The sequence below is a fragment of the Malaya genurostris genome, chromosome 3 (genome assembly GCF_030247185.1).
Source record: "Malaya genurostris strain Urasoe2022 chromosome 3, Malgen_1.1, whole genome shotgun sequence".
NCBI lineage: Eukaryota > Metazoa > Arthropoda > Insecta > Diptera > Culicidae > Malaya > Malaya genurostris.
In genome coordinates, this window is record NC_080572.1 from 18,957,720 (window position 1) to 18,976,389 (window position 18,670).

The following is an 18,670-nucleotide window of genomic DNA, read 5'->3' on the forward strand; positions in this document are numbered from 1 at the left end:
TCCTTCATTCAGTCATTTACCCTGATGCATTCACAACCCCTCCTCGTGGTCGATATAATATATATAATGTAGCATAATATAATATAATATAATATAATATAATATAATATAATATAATATAATATAATATAATATAATATAATATAATATAATATAATATAATATAATATAATATAATATAATATAATATAATATAATATAATATAATATAATATAATATAATATAATATTATATAATGCAACATATTATTTTGTTATAAAATACAACATCATATAATATAGTGCAACACCACACGAGAGCGAGCGAGGAACGATACAGACAGGCGCGGAATAGACAGAACTCGGTTTTCCGGAGGAAAAGGCGCCACCAAGAAGACCAAGATCGTGAAGCGATGGAACAGCTGTATCGCGCAAATGACACACTTAAGTTCTATGAGAAGGTGAACTGCTCATATAGAGGCTACACGTCACAGGCCGAAATGTGCAGAGATACCAGTGGTAATCTTCTCACGAACGAACGTAAGGTGATCGACAGGTGGAAGCAGTATGGCGAAGCACAAGATACGGATAACAACACAGGAACCAATACGCGCTGTGTTTTCAGTGCAACTTTGTCACCTCTGTTGTTGCTATTTTCTGGAATTGCTGTACAGTAGGAGTCAAAAAGACCGAACATACGATTTCTGTACCCTATCCCCCGAAACACCATCCTAGACTATAAAACCTGAAATTATTCACGTTGATTATGTGTTCATAATAAAGCTATTATTTGTAACCTTCATGAGGATTAGACACAAAAAACACCAATCGATGCCATCATTGATTATCTAAATGAAACTCGGCTTCATCATTCCCAGGGACAAGTTTCAAGCATTTCTGTATGCAATGAAAAAGCGGTTTCTAGACTTTCCATTGAATTATTTTGTCTTCATAATTTCGTGCATATATCATTTGAAGCACTATTTTACCAGTGTTACCGGGAACACCAATTGTCGTACGCCAAATGATATCAAAATTTAATTAAATGTAATGTTTTATTCCATTATTTACATCACTATCTATTATTAGAGAGAGAGAGAGAAAGATAGGAGAGAGAGCGATTCAGTCGCGGATGCACGGTTGGTTAGGCCAGGTCATACACTTTGCAATGTGAAGCATTTATGATGTGCGGTTTGACTTCGAGTTTCCTCCACCGACAAAATGACGCCTACCCTTCTGAATAGATTTGGATGAAGACAGAATAAAGATGTTTTGTGTGGTAAGTAAAGAGGCATAAGAGGTTGAAACTGGAGGCAAACATGATTGCCAAAGAAGTCTCGTATCTTGATTAGAGGTCTGCTAATGGGCCCGGGAATGCTCTTACACCACAGTACAACGCTGCATACATACGCGTGGCATGCTTGGTTGGTTGGATGCGGATTTTCCTATTTACCAAGCTACTGATATATCGCGCGGAAGGATGCTTCACTATCGGCTGAAAGCTGTTGCTGTGGTTTACATGCGGTATAATGTTGTGGTTAGTTCTGCACCAAAGATTCACAAAGCTCTGATGAAGTAATTAGTGCTGATGCATTCTGGATACAGACCTGATTCCAAAATAATTACATTTATGTGCTTAACAACTTGAAATATCCAATTCTCATTACTATAATTTTTCCTGATCGAAGCCGGTTCGTAAAAAGGGAATGGGATCCATTTTTGAGTCTATGGTTACAATCTCAGGTCGTTAATCGAAAACCGGGAACCAGGAAAGCTGACATTCATTTGTTCGGCCGTCTACTGACAATGACTACCGATTGGAATAGTTTTGAGGCAAGTTTTGAAATTATTTTACATATTTTGCTTCGCCGCTTTTAATGACGGTATACATATTTGAGCAATCTGCACGATATAATTCCTGAACTGGAAGTCGTATCCGGATGAAATTCAGGAATTCAAAATGGGACCACAAGACCTTTCATTTGATTCTAAGTTTGTGAAAATCGATCAAGCCATCGTGAGTGAGATCAGTTTTGGAATATATGACGACTGTTTCCGGTGCTTCCGAAATCGGTAATGGGGAACCAGGATAACAAGAATTTGGTTTGATTGGTTGTCTACTGATAATGGCTAATGATTGGAATAGTTTCGAGGCCAGTTAAAAATTTTTTACGTTTTTTGTTTCGCCGATGTGGCATCAAATGTGTATGTAACGTGTGTGTATGTAACGTTTTTTGCACTAACTTTTCTCGGAGATGGCCGAACCGATTTTCACAAAATTAGATTCAAGTGAAAGGTCTTGTGGTTCCATACAAAATTCCTGAATATTATTTGGATCCAACTTCTGGTTCTTGAATTATGGGGTAAAATGTGCAAAAAATTGTGAAAATAAGTGCACCAAGTTTTTTTAGAGATGACTGAACCGATTATCACATAATTAGATTCAAATCAAAGCTCTTTAGGTCCCATACTAAATTCCTGAATTTCATTTTGATTCGACTCCCGGTTCCGGAGTTATGGGGCGAAATGTGCAAAAAAATGAAAATATGTTTTCTAGCTTTTCTCATAGATGGCGCTACCGATTTTCACAAACTTAAGTTCAAATGAAAGGTCCTGTGGTCCTATATGGAATTCTTAAGTTTCATCCGAATTCGACTTCCGGATCCTTGAATATAGGGTAAAGTGTGTTAAATATGTTATACCATCACTTAAAAGGGCGAAAAACCATTAAAATTTTTCTAAATCGACCTCGAATCTTCTCCAATTGTTAGTTTTTATCAGTATACGTGCAAACAAACCGATTTCGGTTATTATTTTAAGAATCGAAGAAATTTATTTTGAAGCGTATCACAGTTCTATATATGATAGTATGATTTATATGAGAAAGGCATCATTACACCACTAAGTGGATTAAAACAGGTTTTTAGTGTTTTCCCGCGTTGAGAACACTCGTGAGTTAAAACTAAGTTAAAAAAGGCGGGTGAGTAATGTCAGAGACATAACTGGATGTCGTGAATACGAAAAAACTGACACGCTCCCATCACTTTTCCGAATATCAGTTAGTTGATTGATTGTATGAATTGTGCAAGCTTTCCTCTTTTTCACTAATAGAATTTGAAGCGATTTACCTACATTAAAGTACAGTTTAGTTACATTAAACAGCTACTATTCTACAACTATATATTCCAAACTTGAAACAATTCCTTTTTAATTTGCTAATATAGGAAGCTAGGTACGACAAATTTGTAGTTTATTTTTATTGAAGCTATGAAGTTCGAAGATATCTGATTCTTCTCGAAATTTCAGTACGAGACAATTGCAATGGCCTGGTCTGAAATGTATCTACGATCTTCGGTATGCAAGAATGATTCTAATATTAATAATGATAGTAATAATAATAATACAGATTAACCTGTATATATGGCAACCCTGTTTCGCATGGCATATTTTCACACGACCCCATACTAGTATAAAGATGTGTTCAACATCATCATTTTCGCTTTCGCATTGCCGTTCGTAATTGAATGTGTTAGTGACGGTACAAATCTGCTTTTCTACCTGTCTTCGGAGCCATCGTTCTGACGGTGTCTCGTACGTACAGAGTAGCTGCTTTAACTTAAATGACGCTATTTCTCACATCACATTTCCTTTTATACGTGCTAATGGTAGCACGGTAGGACGTCCCCTTTGTTAGAATTCCTTTCCTATACGCAGAACGGGAAACAGTGAAACGATATAAAAGAGAGAGTTAGCAGAGCGGCAGCCAGTAATACTGAATGGGTCGTCGAGCAACAACACAGCATATTGTGGAGGAACAATTAAGGGCAAGGCAAAGTCCCGCTCAAACCGTGCTGGTCTGAAGTGCCCAGTTGGCGGCAGAATCCATCGTTTGCCTCGGAAGGGGAACTACGCCGAGCGTGTCAGTGCTGGTGCAACGGTCTATCTGGCGGCAGTGATGGAGTACTTGGTTGCCGAAGTGTTGGAGTTGACCGGTAATGCTGCCCATGACAACGAAAACGAAAATCATCCCTCGCCATCTGCAGCTGGCCATCCGTTGAAAACCCCGTCCTTTTCAGGATGACCACATCACTGTGATAAAGAAATATTTAGAATTGCTTTAAGTTTAGCCAGTTCTGATACGCCTGGAAAGTAGAATACGCAAATCAAGTGGAAACATTTGTTCTAACAATTTTTGTTTTCGGCCGCATACTAAAGTACTCGCGACAAAAATACATATTGATCTGTGGCAACTCTGTTTCGCACGGCATATTTGTAAACTAGTATAAAGATGTGTTCAAAATCATCACTTTCGCTTTCGCATTGCCGTTCGTAATTGAATGTGTTAGTGACGGTGCAAATTATTTTAACTCCCATCTTGATGAATCTTTTGATAGGAAATATTGAGATCTGAGATGGTTCTCGTGTGTGTCTTGTTTCGGCAATGGGCCTTGCTGGACTTTTTGGCTGCCTTTTTCGGTTTCATTGTGCTGACGGTGTCTCGTGCATTCATATCGGGAAACAATGAGACGACAGGTCCTCGATGTTGCTCTCGTGTGTCTTGTTTCGGGGAGAGTTGCTCAGCAAATGATAGGAAAAGTGAACCATTCAACTTTTATATGGATGCTCTTGTATAGATACAGACATCTCGCGTTCTGATTGGCTGGTGCTGTCATGGGTTAAATCAAACAGGTTTTTCAATAGTGTACTATTGAAAAACTTCAATATTGTTGTAATACACGTTCAAGTTGAATATTTTCGATTCTATTGGTAGTTAGATTATATAAATCCTTCTACAGATCACTGAGCTATGAGCTTTCAAAATACGAGAAAGGCAAACGCGCCATATGAATTATCCTCTTTGATACTCGTTTATACCAAACATTTCAGAAAAGTTTAATTGTGAACTATTTAAGAATGTGTCACACAACTGAAAGTTTTATCATAAAATTGTGATCATATTTCCGATGGCATGTAGCAAGAATTATGTTGATTCGTTAGATATAACAGGAGATATTCACGATCAAAAACTTATCACTCTCTCAGAGGGTAAATTTTGAAAAGGCGCCCCATAGTAAAGTAAGTCGTATTCACGACAAAAAAAGAAATTTGAGAAAGAATTCAAGATGTTACTAGTATATAATGTTTTCTACAATAGTTTCCGGAATTTATTCAGGAAGTTAAAAATACAATATCATTCATCAAAATCGATATTGTTCCCTTCAAAGTACGTCCCCATTGACTGCAACACACCTATGTCAGCGCTTGATCCAATCCTCGAAACATTTTTTTATTTAGTATTCGGTATGGCCATCAGAGCCATTTTTGATTTTTCCATAATCTCATTTCGGGTGCTGAAACGCTTTCCACGGAGCGGTTTCTTGAGTCGACCGAATAGGAAAAAGTCGCAGGGAGCCAAATCAGGTGAATTTGGTGGTTGCTGAATGGTATTTGTTTCGTTTTTAGCCAAATGTTCACGCATAACGATGGTATATTGTGTCAATGTGTTATCGTGGTGCACGATCCAAGAGTTGTTTTTATTATTTTAATGTTTCGTCTTTGACTCGTCAGGGCAGAGAAGTTCAAATTGAACGTTTTTATTATTTTTACGTTTCGTCTTTGACTCATCAGTGCAGAGCAGTTCAAGTTGTTTGCCCACAAATAATTGACCAAAATGTCTTAAACGGATCCAAATGTAATGTCCAATTCCCTGCCATCTCTCTAATAGTCAATTCGAGATCAAAGGTCATCTTTTCTTTAATTTTGTTGATTTTTTCGTCGGTTTTCGATGTCGATGGCCTACCGCTTCTCTTATCATCATTCACAGACTCACGGCTACTTCTGAATCGTTCGTGTCACTGATAAACGACTGTTTCCTTCAGAGTATCGTTGCCGAAACACTTTTCTAACATTTGCAATATCTTCGAACCATTGGAACCGTTTTTAACACCAAATTCAGTGCTAACTCTTTGTTGCAAATTCAATTCCATTTTGAAAATTGTACAAAATCGTGGACACGCACAATCGCAGTTGTACTCAATATAACGTAATTTATCAAATGCCCAGGTATCAAGCTGAAAATTTGATATGTGGCAAATGTGGCAATCTAAAAAAATCTATTCGGATGACTGAAGAGCGCTACCCGGTGGTGATTCCGGGAGCTTTTTGATCAAGGTAGTATGGTTGGTGATTAAGAGTTTCCAACGAAAATCTTGAACCTTCTTTTATGTCTTGGTTGCAGGAAACTGGTAGGTAAGCATTTATTATTATTATTATTATGTTGCTTTATTTACCCTCGGTTTTAACCTTACGGTCATTCGCCGAGGTAAAGGTAAGCATTTTTGGCACCCACATTGTACACAGCTAGTGATGTTAAGGGGGGGGGGGGGGGGGGGGGGTGGTACTGATAAGAAGTCAACAAATCAAAACAGCATAGATAGAGCAGATGTTTTTCTAGACCCCAACGTTTCTGTTTGATTTTTTTTAAATTTTTGGTGGTTGTTCAAAGTGAAAACTACGATTTTTCACGAAAAAATTCGCCGTTTTGTAGCTTTAAAGTCTCCCCAAACTAACAAACAAGGAAAAGGAAAACGTTGGGGTTTGGTTTTTTATATGTAGAAAGTGTGTGCAAAATTTGATAAAAATTGCTTCAGTAGTTTTTGAATGACGATGGACACGGACTTTCAAAACCTGCTTTCGAGAAAAACCGGTTCAAAGTTTTTTGCCTATAAAATCAATGGAAACAATTTACTACTCAAGAGAGCCCGTAGGGCATTTTCACAAAATCATATTTTTTCTTTTGTTTTCTTTTATAATGAAACATTTCAAGAATGTTTTGTCAAGTTTTTAAGTCGATCGGAGCAGAAATCTTGGACCTATGTACCGAGCTCTTATCTCTTCGGAGTATGAGATAAGCAAAGATAAAGGCCCACAACTTGCCGAGCTTTTCTCCGATAGACTTGAATATTTTACAGAAGATTTTTGAAATATTTTATTATGAGAAAATAGTTTTGATTCCCAAACTCTCCCAACCACATCAGCACACCACTGTATAACCTCTCCTTCACTCTTTACATCTGATTATACCTTAACACGCTAAGAAATTATTGTTCATTTTTCACACTTCTGATCAATATCCAATCAATGAAGTTGAAGTTGGAACGTTGGGTGAACATCCTCAAACTTGTGTAAATGCCACACGACCTAGTTTCAATAGTTGGTGTATTTCCAAACAACATTATCAATGCCTTGTTATCCAACTCTGCTGGTATTAGTTCAATACATTACGACAGAAATTTAGCCTGGACATCAAGATGGAATTCCCAAACTTCCAGAATCATTGAATTATGTTTATGTCGAATATTTTGAGCATGATTGAGTTCAGTCACCGATCCTGATTATATTTATCCCACAAGACACTTTTTGTTTGACGAAATACGCTTTAAAATTCATTGAAAGCAGTAAGTGTTTTTAGGTTTAATTTGTTATAAATACTGTCGTTAAGAAAACCTTAACCTTTTCCAGAATCACAAATAAGTGTGTGCTTCAAATGAAGAGCATAAATTGTTCTGTTAATGCATGTATTCATTTAAAAAAAAAATTTTAATCCATCTAGTGGTATCATGATGCCTTTCATTTGAGTCTAAGTTTGTGAAAATCAACTCAGCTGTTTCGGAGTTCCGTTTTGGAACTATTTCCGGTACTTCATGGACCGGGAGCAGGGAATCGATATAGCTAAAATAGGTTCGATTGGCCAGAAACTAGTTTGAACAAAATTTAGAAGAGTTTTTGCATTTTTTGCATTATCGATCTATGTGACAGGTTGCAATTTCATACATACTACCCTATATTTCCGGAACCGGAAGCCAGATCTGGATAAAATTTTACATTGACTAATAAAAAAATATCACTTCTCATTTTAATTTGAGTTTGTGAAGATCGGTCTGGCTGTTTCTGAGAAGTTGGAGTGATATCCAAAATCATCATTATTGGTCATCAACTAACCATACCTGTTTAATTGGAGAATTATACGGTTACCTGAAAATATTTTGCTGGATTTTTCCGTGCCAAGTGTGAAAACACGCTCTTGAAAATCATTTTTTTATACTTATCAGTCTGTAATTTCGGAGCCGGAAGACGTATCGGGATGAATTTCAGTAGAGTTGTATGGGATTGTAAGACCTTTCATTTGAATTTAAGCTGGTGAAAACCGATTTAGCGATCTCTGAAAAAATCGAGTGCACATTTGTGTTACATACGCACATACATACACACATAGAAACAAAAACACACACACACACTCACCAATGTTTTACGTTCTCGACGAACAGAGTCGAATGGTATGTTACGGTCAGCCTTCCGGGCCTAGGTTCAACAGTCGATTTTCATAAGGATTACATAGCCTTTCTGTATGAGAAAGGCAAAAAAAAGTTAAACATTCCGCTCTGTGGTATCTCTTAGCCTCTCGGCTGATGATTGAGATAGGATAAATTGTTACCTGCTGTTTCGATAATTAATGAACCTCGGATATTTTGGCTGTATTGACTGAATGCGCTACAGTGCGAAACTAACTGGAAGCAAAGTTTTTCATTAGATCTGCCGACTTTTCGTGAATCCAAAACTGATTTCAGTTTTTACTGTAGAATATATGCTCTTGGCAGATTCTATTCGAAAAACTGAACAGCTACCACGTTTACTGGGTGGATGGGTTTCCGACGTTGCCGATATTCTTCCATGATGCGAAAACGAAAACTTCATGGTTCTTAACAAAACTACCCTGCAGGTGCCAACATCAGATGTTTACTTTCAAATTACGTTGATTTTTTTAGGAAACCACAAGAAAATTAATTAAAAGTGACTGGGAACAGGAGGTTGTTGACGGATGGAAAAGAAACCAGTTCGATGCAGCACAAAGTTTGAATAGTTTTCCCCATTCCGACCGGAGGAAAAATAACGTGTATAATTGCGAAACCAATGCTTTACAGGAACACACCGAGGAAGTGATTTCGAAGAAAATTTTTGAAAAATGCTAACTCACTGTAACATGTAGCTGTGTTTCAGCGGGAGTGTGCACATAATTGCATGTCTAGAGCAAATACAGCTCTAAATGGATTTCTGTTTGCGCTTATACGACTGCGGTTGGTATGTGAGGTTTCGGATAAATAGTTGCATGTTTGTACACGAACGATGGAATGTACTAATGTAGCCTCGCGGTTTTTCCAGCTCCGGAATGTGTTGTTACTTTTTTCTTATCTGGTATACCAATAATCACTGCACTATTGGAAATACACAAACAAAAATGAAGTATTTTACAGTTTACAGATAACTTGATAATTTCATTTGTAATTACTTAATGTTGTATTAGCATTATCGACTGTAACTTGCATTCTCTTAGCAGGTGCGACAGTATGAATTTAGATGCACTTCTTAACAGCCAAGCAGATGTGTGTTTCTGTGATCAAATGATTCTCGGTTAAACTCGCAGTGGTCGCTATCAGTATTCAATGTTCTTCCATGTAAATTTGCGTGAACTGCGATGCTCGATTTATGTGCATCTAATAACATGTAAAAGCACAGGGTTTTTTTCGAAGCATGCACATTACCCTTTCTGAAATTTATTTTCTGTTACACTCATGTGGTTTTGCTAATCTAAGTTCTAAACTGCTTGTAATTTTTTTGTATTGACTTTAGGAATGCAGTGTTTATTTATAAAATAACAAAGATTTTCAACATTCTTTTTCAGTGCTCAATCAAAAACATACTAGAAAAAACTGATAAATTAAAATCACACCAAAACAAACTGATACCAGAAAAAACTGATAGTCCCTGAGGTGACGAATGAAAGCATCTTAACAGACTGTATTTCATACTGATTCTACTGATAATGGACTCGTGTGTTCAAGACGATCGAACAAGTAAACAAATCGTTGAAAAAAGTATTTACATTTCGTTATTATAATTAAAAAAAACTTCAAAGTAACAGAAAGTCTTCGTATTACATTCTTTTTGAGAAATTTGACCTTCTATTTTAACAGATTTCGTAGACCTCTCTCTCTCTCTTTCATTTGTTCTTTTCTTCTCCCTCACTCTCTACCTAGTTGATGACCAAATAAACTAATTTCAGTTATACTGGCAGTGATTGATTTTTCCGGACCCGACTGCCGGTCCGAGTAATTGGCTGTTCGCACTATACCGGGATGACCGGGACGACCGGGACGACCGGGACGGGACCATCCGGGAATATCCGGGACGTTTATTTTCCTCATCGGCGATGACTGAGTTGCCGGCGTGTGTAAGTTTTGGAATCCCGGATCCGGGATAAAATCCATTTGGTTGCCACCGATATTACTCGCCGAGTTTTTTCCAGCGCCGACGGTGGATTTTATCCCGGATCCGGGACTCCAATACATACACACGCCGGCAGCTCAGTCATCGCCGATGAGGAAAAAAAAATGTCGCGGATAGTCCCGGATGGTGCCATCCCGGTCGTCCCGGTATAGTGCGAATAGGCTATTATAGTATGATGAGGGTGGAAAATTTCAAACCGTCGTTGGAAGCCGTCATGCAAAGATCGAAACTGTGCTAAAAACTGTTACAATATGTAGATATTTTTTTTCATTAACCGAGGGAACCAGTCATAGCCAAAACTAGTCTCCACTTTCGATTTCGAGCTCAAAAGTGGAATCCAATCCGATATTACAGAAATGGCTCATTTGATTTTCCACTAGAATGATTCAAATGAATGGTCCAATAACCCATAAGATGATTGTTACGTATTATCTGGATTCGGCTTTTTCTCGAAACCATGCATGTTCAACTAGGTGTCACTCGTATCGCAAAATTATTGCACGTATCAACATGAACCAAACGGAGTTTTACTCGTCAAATATCTGTCTATGGTCTGAACTAAAACCAAAAATATTCATTGTTATTTAAAAAAGTTATTAACGATTAATAGTGCGAAAACGGGGTCGAAAATCGAAACGTGGTTGTCATTTGGGTTTTTCTCGGTGGAAATTTTTCATTCTAGTTTCATAGCCAATTCGATACAGAATATAAAACTGTTTTGCTTTTTGCTTTCCGATGATTGGTTTCCAAGAAATGACGACATCTACCAAAAAATCGTACGAGTATAAGCAGCTGTTTTAAGAGCCGCCATATTGAAAAAATAATAAGAAAAAAAAATCTATGAACTTTACCTCAACCTTTTTAAACCCTTTGATGCCTTTCTCATATTACTTATATTTTTAAAAATATCACTGGAAGATTCTGTCAGGATTATATTTTCAATTTTGAATAAAATAAGAAACTTTCTTCGGGTATGAACTAACATAAGTATTTAAATTTGTGAACAATTATGTCAAGATAATTAGAACTTTTCTTTGTTTTGCATCGTCGCACTAAATGATTGAACACACTTAACTCTATAGATCTGGAACAGGAAGTCGGACTCGTATGAAATTAAACAGCAACCTATAAGACTATAGGAACTTTTCTTTGAGCCTATGTTAAGTTTGTGGAAATCGATGATAAAATTGAGTGAGTCTTGTTTTAGAGTTTTTGACAACTATTTTAGGTACTTCTGAAACCGGGAGCTTGGAACCAGTATAGCCGAAGTCGGTTCGTTTAGTAAGTAACTAATATAACCTACAAATTGAATTCGTTTCGAGCCAAATCTAGAAGAGTTTTACCCTTTTTTGCATCGTCGCTCTAAATGACGGTGTGCAATTTTAAACACACTTTACCCTATGAAAGCATGATGAAATTCAATAGCAACCTATGGGACTATGAGATCTTTTAATTTATGAGTGACATTATTTGACACATACTCACATACATACACACACAGACGCATACATTGCTCAGCTCGACGAACTGTGTCGAATGATATAGAACACTTAGCCCTCTGAGCCGATTTTCACTAGTCTATTTTTCAAGTGATTGCATAAACTTTCTATATGAGAAAGGCAATAAGTGTACTTTTATAGAAAAGCATCGTTATCATGATTTTGTAATAACACTAACAAGTATGTACAATTTGAAAAAAAGATTTACAAATTTACATATTTTTCTCCTTAAAAATATGGATTTAAATGTGGCAACCCTGCACGCTATACGAAATTGAACAAAGCACGCTGCTTTAGTACCAGCACGTACCGAAGCGTACTAGTTTTGCATTGTCATTTTGGCACTCATCGCCCTATAATTTCGGAACCGGAAGTCGAATCTGGATGAAAATGGACAGTATTTATTAAGACAATGAGAGCTTTAATTTGAAGCATGATTCGTGAAAATCGGTTTAACTGTTGCTGAGAAATCGAAGTGATTTCCGTTTTGGAGCTTTTCTTCACTATTGTCGGTGCTTTCGGAAGCGGAAACCGCGGACTAGGAGTCCCAAAGTAGTTTTATATATTTATCAACTAATATAATCTGCCAACTAGAATAATTTAGCAGCAAGTTTTATAAAAATGTACACCCAGTTTCGCCATCGCTTGTGAAAAATTACGCATGAAATTGAAAATTTTCACTAATCGAAATACCAGAACCGGAAGTCGGATCTGTTCGGTTTTTTTTTAAGAATTTCAAGATCTTTCATTCAATTCTTAGCTTTTGAAAATCGTTAAGAAATTTCCGAGAAAATTGAGTGCGCATTTATCCATAAAGTTGCACATATTACCTTGTAATACCGGAACCGGAAGTCGGATCGAAATGAAATTCAGGAAAATTGTATGGGATCTTAAAACCTTTCATTTGAATCTAAGTTTGTGAAAATCGGTTCAGCCAACTCTGAGAAAATTGAGTGACATTATTTGTCACATACATACACACACAGACATTTTATGATTTCGACGAACTGAGTCGAATGGTACATGACAATCGGCCCTCCGGGCCTCGGTTGTATGGTCGGTTTTCACAGTTATTGCATAGCCTTTCTATATGAGGAAGATAAAAAGGTGCAATTTTGAAATACTGTTTAAACAATAAGTTGAATTTTTGAAACAGAAAATGTTTTTTGTAGAACCTGGCCTTAAATCGGAGAACATTTATTTATTTATAAATATACTTATTCTATTTGACTGCTCTTCAAATATTGTTAATATGCAACTTCCGTCAAGAATATCAGATTTCATGCATCTCATTAAATGTTTGAACATCTATCAATCGCATTGCATCAACATATTTGCTCATTTCTATCGGTTTCGCTTGTTTTCTTTCGAGTGGGCAATTGTCCAAATGATAATCTTTTACTGCAAGCACATGATATGAAAAAGAACGGCTTGGATCTATAATTTTTTTAATTATTAGGCATAATATATCGATGAATTGATTGTGCGATTGTTTCAAATTGTTCAAAAATGTACATTCAGATGTTGGAGTGATCCCTTTTAAAGATGAGAAACTGGCGACGTATCAGCATCACACAATAGTGTGAGCTGAATGAGTTGTTTAGATGAAAATAAATATTTTTGCACATATTTCAAGATCGATTATATGATATTGTGTACTCTGACATACATGAGCAGTTTTATCTATGGAATAAAATGAATAGAACTCTTCGGACGACTTCGAGATCCATCAAGCTTCACACCGGTTTCGCCTTAACAGTAAATATTTCCAACTCAATGATACTCTCATCTGCATTTTTCAAAAGAAGACGAAAACAGCGACCGAACACCCGTTCTTGAATACGCGATACCTCAACCAAACATTACGTACCCGATGAAATGTAATAGCACTAGAGTATTAAATGAGTAATGTGTCTGACAGCGGATTGATATCGATACGAAACACATCAATTTTCAGTATTTTCGAATGGATAGCTATCCTTCAAAATGAATAAATAGACTCATCGATCCATTGATCTTTAATCACAAATCATCACATGATAACTGCAAAATGCACTTTATAAACATGGTCAATTTAAACAGTCATTATATGGACACAAATCGAACATAAACCAGTACACAAAATTCAAAGATGATTGTGGAACCAGTTCAATCTAAAGTTAACAGTATCAGCTAGTTGTTGTTAACTTCAATTTCACCTTCAATTGTTTGTTGCGTAAACAAAAATTGGCACATTTAGTATATACACCGAGCTATGTGACCTTAGTGCACAACACATAACACATGGATCAATAAGTCCCGAGACTAAAGCAGAGATGGCGCTAACCTTTGCTTGAAACGGGTTAAAATTTTAAGTCGATCCGACCAGAAACAGCTGAGTTATCGAGGTTGGAGTAAAGTCGTTTTGTAGTTTGTTTAAAAAATGGAAAAAACCGAGTTTCGTGTTTTGATAAAACATTGTTTTTTAATGGGTAAAAACAATGTGCAAGCGAAACAATGAATTGAAAAATGTTATTCGGACTCTTGTCCATCAAAAGCAACGATTCGTCGGTGGTTCGCCGAGTTTAAACGTGGTCGTACCGACACCGACACGTCTCCACATAACTCGGTCCATGGCTGCTCGTGCCAGCCACTCAAGGCACGGATGCTTCTGAGATCACCCTCCACTTGATCGATCCACCTTGCTCGCTGCGCTCCTCTTCTTCTTGTACCAGTCGGATTAGATTCAAGAACCATTTTCACTGGGCTGTCGTCCGACATCCTTATGACATGCCCAGCCCATCGTAGACGTCCGATTTCAGCTCTCCGTACGATGGGTGGTTCTCCTAGCAGCTGTTGCAATTCGTGGCTCATAAGCCGTCTCCACGTTCCGTCTTCCATCTGCACTCCGCCATAGATGGTCCTCAGTACCTTTCTTTCGAAAACACTGAGGGCGCGTTGGTCCTCTGCCAACATAGTCCAGGTCTCGTGGCCATAGAGAACAACCGGTCTCATTAGCGTTTTGTAGATGGTTAATTTCGTGCGGTGGCGTACTTTTCTCGATCGGAGGGTTTTTCTGAGTCCAAAGTACGCACGATTCCCTGCCAAAATACGTCTCTGTATTTCTCTGCTGGTGCCATTATCGGCGGTCACCAGTGAGCCCAAATACACGAACTCGTCTACCACCTCGATATCGTCACTGTCTATCAATATTCGTGGTGGGAGGCGTAGTGTTTCTTCTCTAGAGCCTCTTCCTCTCATGTATTTTGTTTTCGACGCATTTATGGCCAGTCCGATACGCCTAGCTTCAGATTTCAGTCCGATGTAGGTTTCCATCATCTTCTCAAGGTTACGTGTCACAATATCAATATCGTCAGCGAAGCCAAAAAGTTGTACGGACTTTCGGAAGATCGTGCCACTTGTGTCGATCCTCGCTTTTCGAATCACACCTTCCAGGGCAATATTGAACAAGATACAGGAAAGTCCATCACCTTGACGTAGCCCTCTCCGAGATTCGAAGGGACTCGCTAGCTAGCGCCCAGATACTCGGACGTAGCACATCACTCTATCCATCGTTGCTTTGACCAATCGCGTCAGTTTATCCGGGAAACCGTATTCGTGCATTATCTGCCATAGCTGTTCTCGATCGATTGTGTCGTATGCCGCTTTGAAGTCAATGAATAGGTGATGCGTGGGTACGTTGTATTCACGACACTTCTGGAGTACTTGTCTTATGGCGAATATGTGATCCGTAGTGGCGCGGGCTCCAGTAAATCCCGCTTGGTACGGCCCTACGAATTCCTTAGCTATTGGTGATAGACGACGGCAAAGGATTTGAGGGAGTACCTTGCAGGCGGCGTTCAGCAATGTGATTGGGCGGTAATTGCAACAGTCTAGCTTATTTCCCTTTTTGTAGACGGGACATACCACTCCATCCATCCATTCTTGCGGTATAATCTCCTCCTCCCAAATCCCAGAAATCATCCAGTGCAGCGCTCTAGCCAGTGCCTCTCCTCCATGTTTGAGCAGCTCGCCTGGCAACTGGTCATTGCCCGCGGCTATGTTGTTCCCCAGCTTGCCGATCTCCTCACTTATCTCCTACAGATCAGGGGCTGGGAATCTGTCGCCGGCTGAGCGTGCACCCAGATTGATTCCTGTACCGTTCTCTGTATCTTGTGCTTCGCCATTCAGATGCTCTTCATAGTACTGCTTCCACCTGTCGATCACCTCACGTTCGTTCGTGAGAAGGTTACCACTGGTATCTCTGCACATTTCGGCCTGTGGCGTGTAGCCTCTACGTGAGCGGTTCACCTTCTCATAGAACTTCCGTGTGTCATTTGCGCGGTACAGCTGTTCCATCGCTTCGCGATCTTGGTCTACCTGGTGGCGCTTTTTCTTCCGGAAAACCGTGTTCTGTCTGTTCCGCGCCTGTCTGTATCGTTCCTCGTTCTCTCTAGTGCGGTGTTGCAGCATCTTCGCCATTGCTGCATTCTTCTCTTCGACCAACTGCTGACATTCGCCGTCAAACCAGTCATTCCCTCGATTCGATAACCTCGTACCTAGAACGGTTGCAGCAGTGCTACTCACGGCGGACCTTATGTTCCACCAGCCGTCTTCAAGAGTCGCCGCGCCAAGCTGCTCTTCTGTTGGTAACACTAGCTCCAGTTGTTGCGCGTATTCCTCTGCAGTACGAATGCTACGTAGCTGCTCGAGAGTGAGTCCCGGCGTTCCTGTGCGACGAGTATTGTGCACCGTCGATAGTTTTGAGCGCATACAAACCGCGACAAGGTAGTGGTCAGAATCAATATTGGCACTGCGGTAAGTGCGGACATTGATGACGTCGGAGAAGAATCGCCCGTCGATCAGAACGTGGTCGATTTGATTTTCCGTATGTTGATCAGGTGATTTCCAGGTGGCTTTGTGGATATCTTTGCGGGGAAAGAAGGTGATTCAAACTACCATTCCTCGGGAGGCTGTAAAGTTTACGCATCGTTGACCGTTGTCGTTTGTTACCGCGTGCAGGCTCTCCAGCCCGATCACGGGCCTGTACATTGCCTCCCGGCCTACCTGAACATTCATCTCGCCGATGACGAGTTTTACATCCCGCCGTGGACAGCTGTCGTAGGTTCGTTCCAACTGCGCGTAGAATGCTTCCTTCTCGTCATCGGGTCTCGTCTCATGTGGGCAGTACACGTTGATGATGCTGTAATAGAAAAAAGGGCCCTCGATCTTCAATACGCACATTCTATCACTGATTGGCTGCCACCCAATCACGCGCTGGCGCATCTTGCCCAACACTACAAATCCCGTTCCTAGAACGTTGGTTATGCCACAGCTCTGGTAGAAGGTAGCCGCTCGATGCCCACTTTTCCACACCTTCTGTCCCGTCCAACAAAGTTCCTGCAGTGCTACGACACCGAAGCCGCGGATTTGAAGCTCATCATGCAGCATTCAATCGTATCCTGGGAAGCCAAGCGATTTGCAGTTCCATGTGCCAAGCTTCCAATCGCAGTCCTTATTTCGTCGCGTAGATCTTTGCCGATTATTCCGAGTCGTATTTATATCCTGATTATTCGTAACAGGTGTTTTTCGGGCGACTTGTTAGGCCTGCACCAACCTCCTGTCTCGCCGGAGGGCCATCGTGTCAGCACTATTGTCTCACACTGACACAAGGACGGTAATCAGCCGCTCCTAACATGGAGAACAGACGCTGTTTCGAGCCGCCCCAACATGGGGAACAGACGCTCGGGTAGGCTCGCTCTCTGTAAAGAGAAGGCAAGCCCATCGAAGGTCATCGCTGAAACTGAAGCTTATTTTGAAGCGAAAGATAATTTTTTTTATAAACATGGTATTGAAAAATTGAAAAAACGTTCGAACCATTGTATAACCCTAAAAGGTGATTATGATGATGAATAAAAAAAAAATTTTGCAAAAAAAAGTTGTTTCCATTGTCAGTCTCGGGACTTATTGATCCATGTGTTATAATTGAATGCTGTGGTGACTAAGTGAAACGAAGCATGTTTGGTTCTTCTAGTTAATTAGGCTGTCTCTACATATGTGCTTAAAATTTGCAAAAGAAAACGATATATTCCTATGAACTTGGCTCAAACCATTTATAAATTAGAAATGTTATGTTAGTGTATGCTGAAACAAACTTTTTTGTTCTTATTCAAGATTCAAACAAAAGTTTCTTTTTAAATTTGCTTATTAATATTCATGAAAATATGAATTATATGAAAGGCATAATTACTTCACTAAATGGATAAACAAAGGTTTTCATATTATAATTTATGTACGAATTATCAACTTGAAATAAGCTTAGTATCTAGTACGTGTATTGCATATCAAGCTTCGTGTCACAATCATAAATACACACATATCAATCCTAAACATACAGGACTCAAACACCGTTCCCGTGGAATAGGTAAATCACCACTACTACCGCTTTCGGCGAACCTTGTGAAATTGGTTGATATCGTTGCCAGCGATGCTAAGCATGCTCTCTGGTCCATTGAGATGTCAGGATAAGCGATTGCGCTGTAGTACTACAAAGTCGCAGTCTACCCGTCGAGGTGTCTCCGCAGCGGTAGTTGAGTGAAACCAGTTCAATTTTCATCAAATTTAATCACTTCCACGTCGTCTCGACTTGTGCTGTAGGTCCCATGCACAAGTGTAGTATAAATCCCTCGTTTCCGGATGCGATTGAGTTTCATAATAGAATCCCGGTGCTACAGCATACCGCGATTCAATTATCCTAGCCAAAGCGTACATGCAAGTTAGCAGGTGAAGTGTGCACACATTCGAGCTACATGTGCAATCCGGACATCGTCGGATCTGCACGGTAGCCGATTTCAGAGAAGCAAGAACGA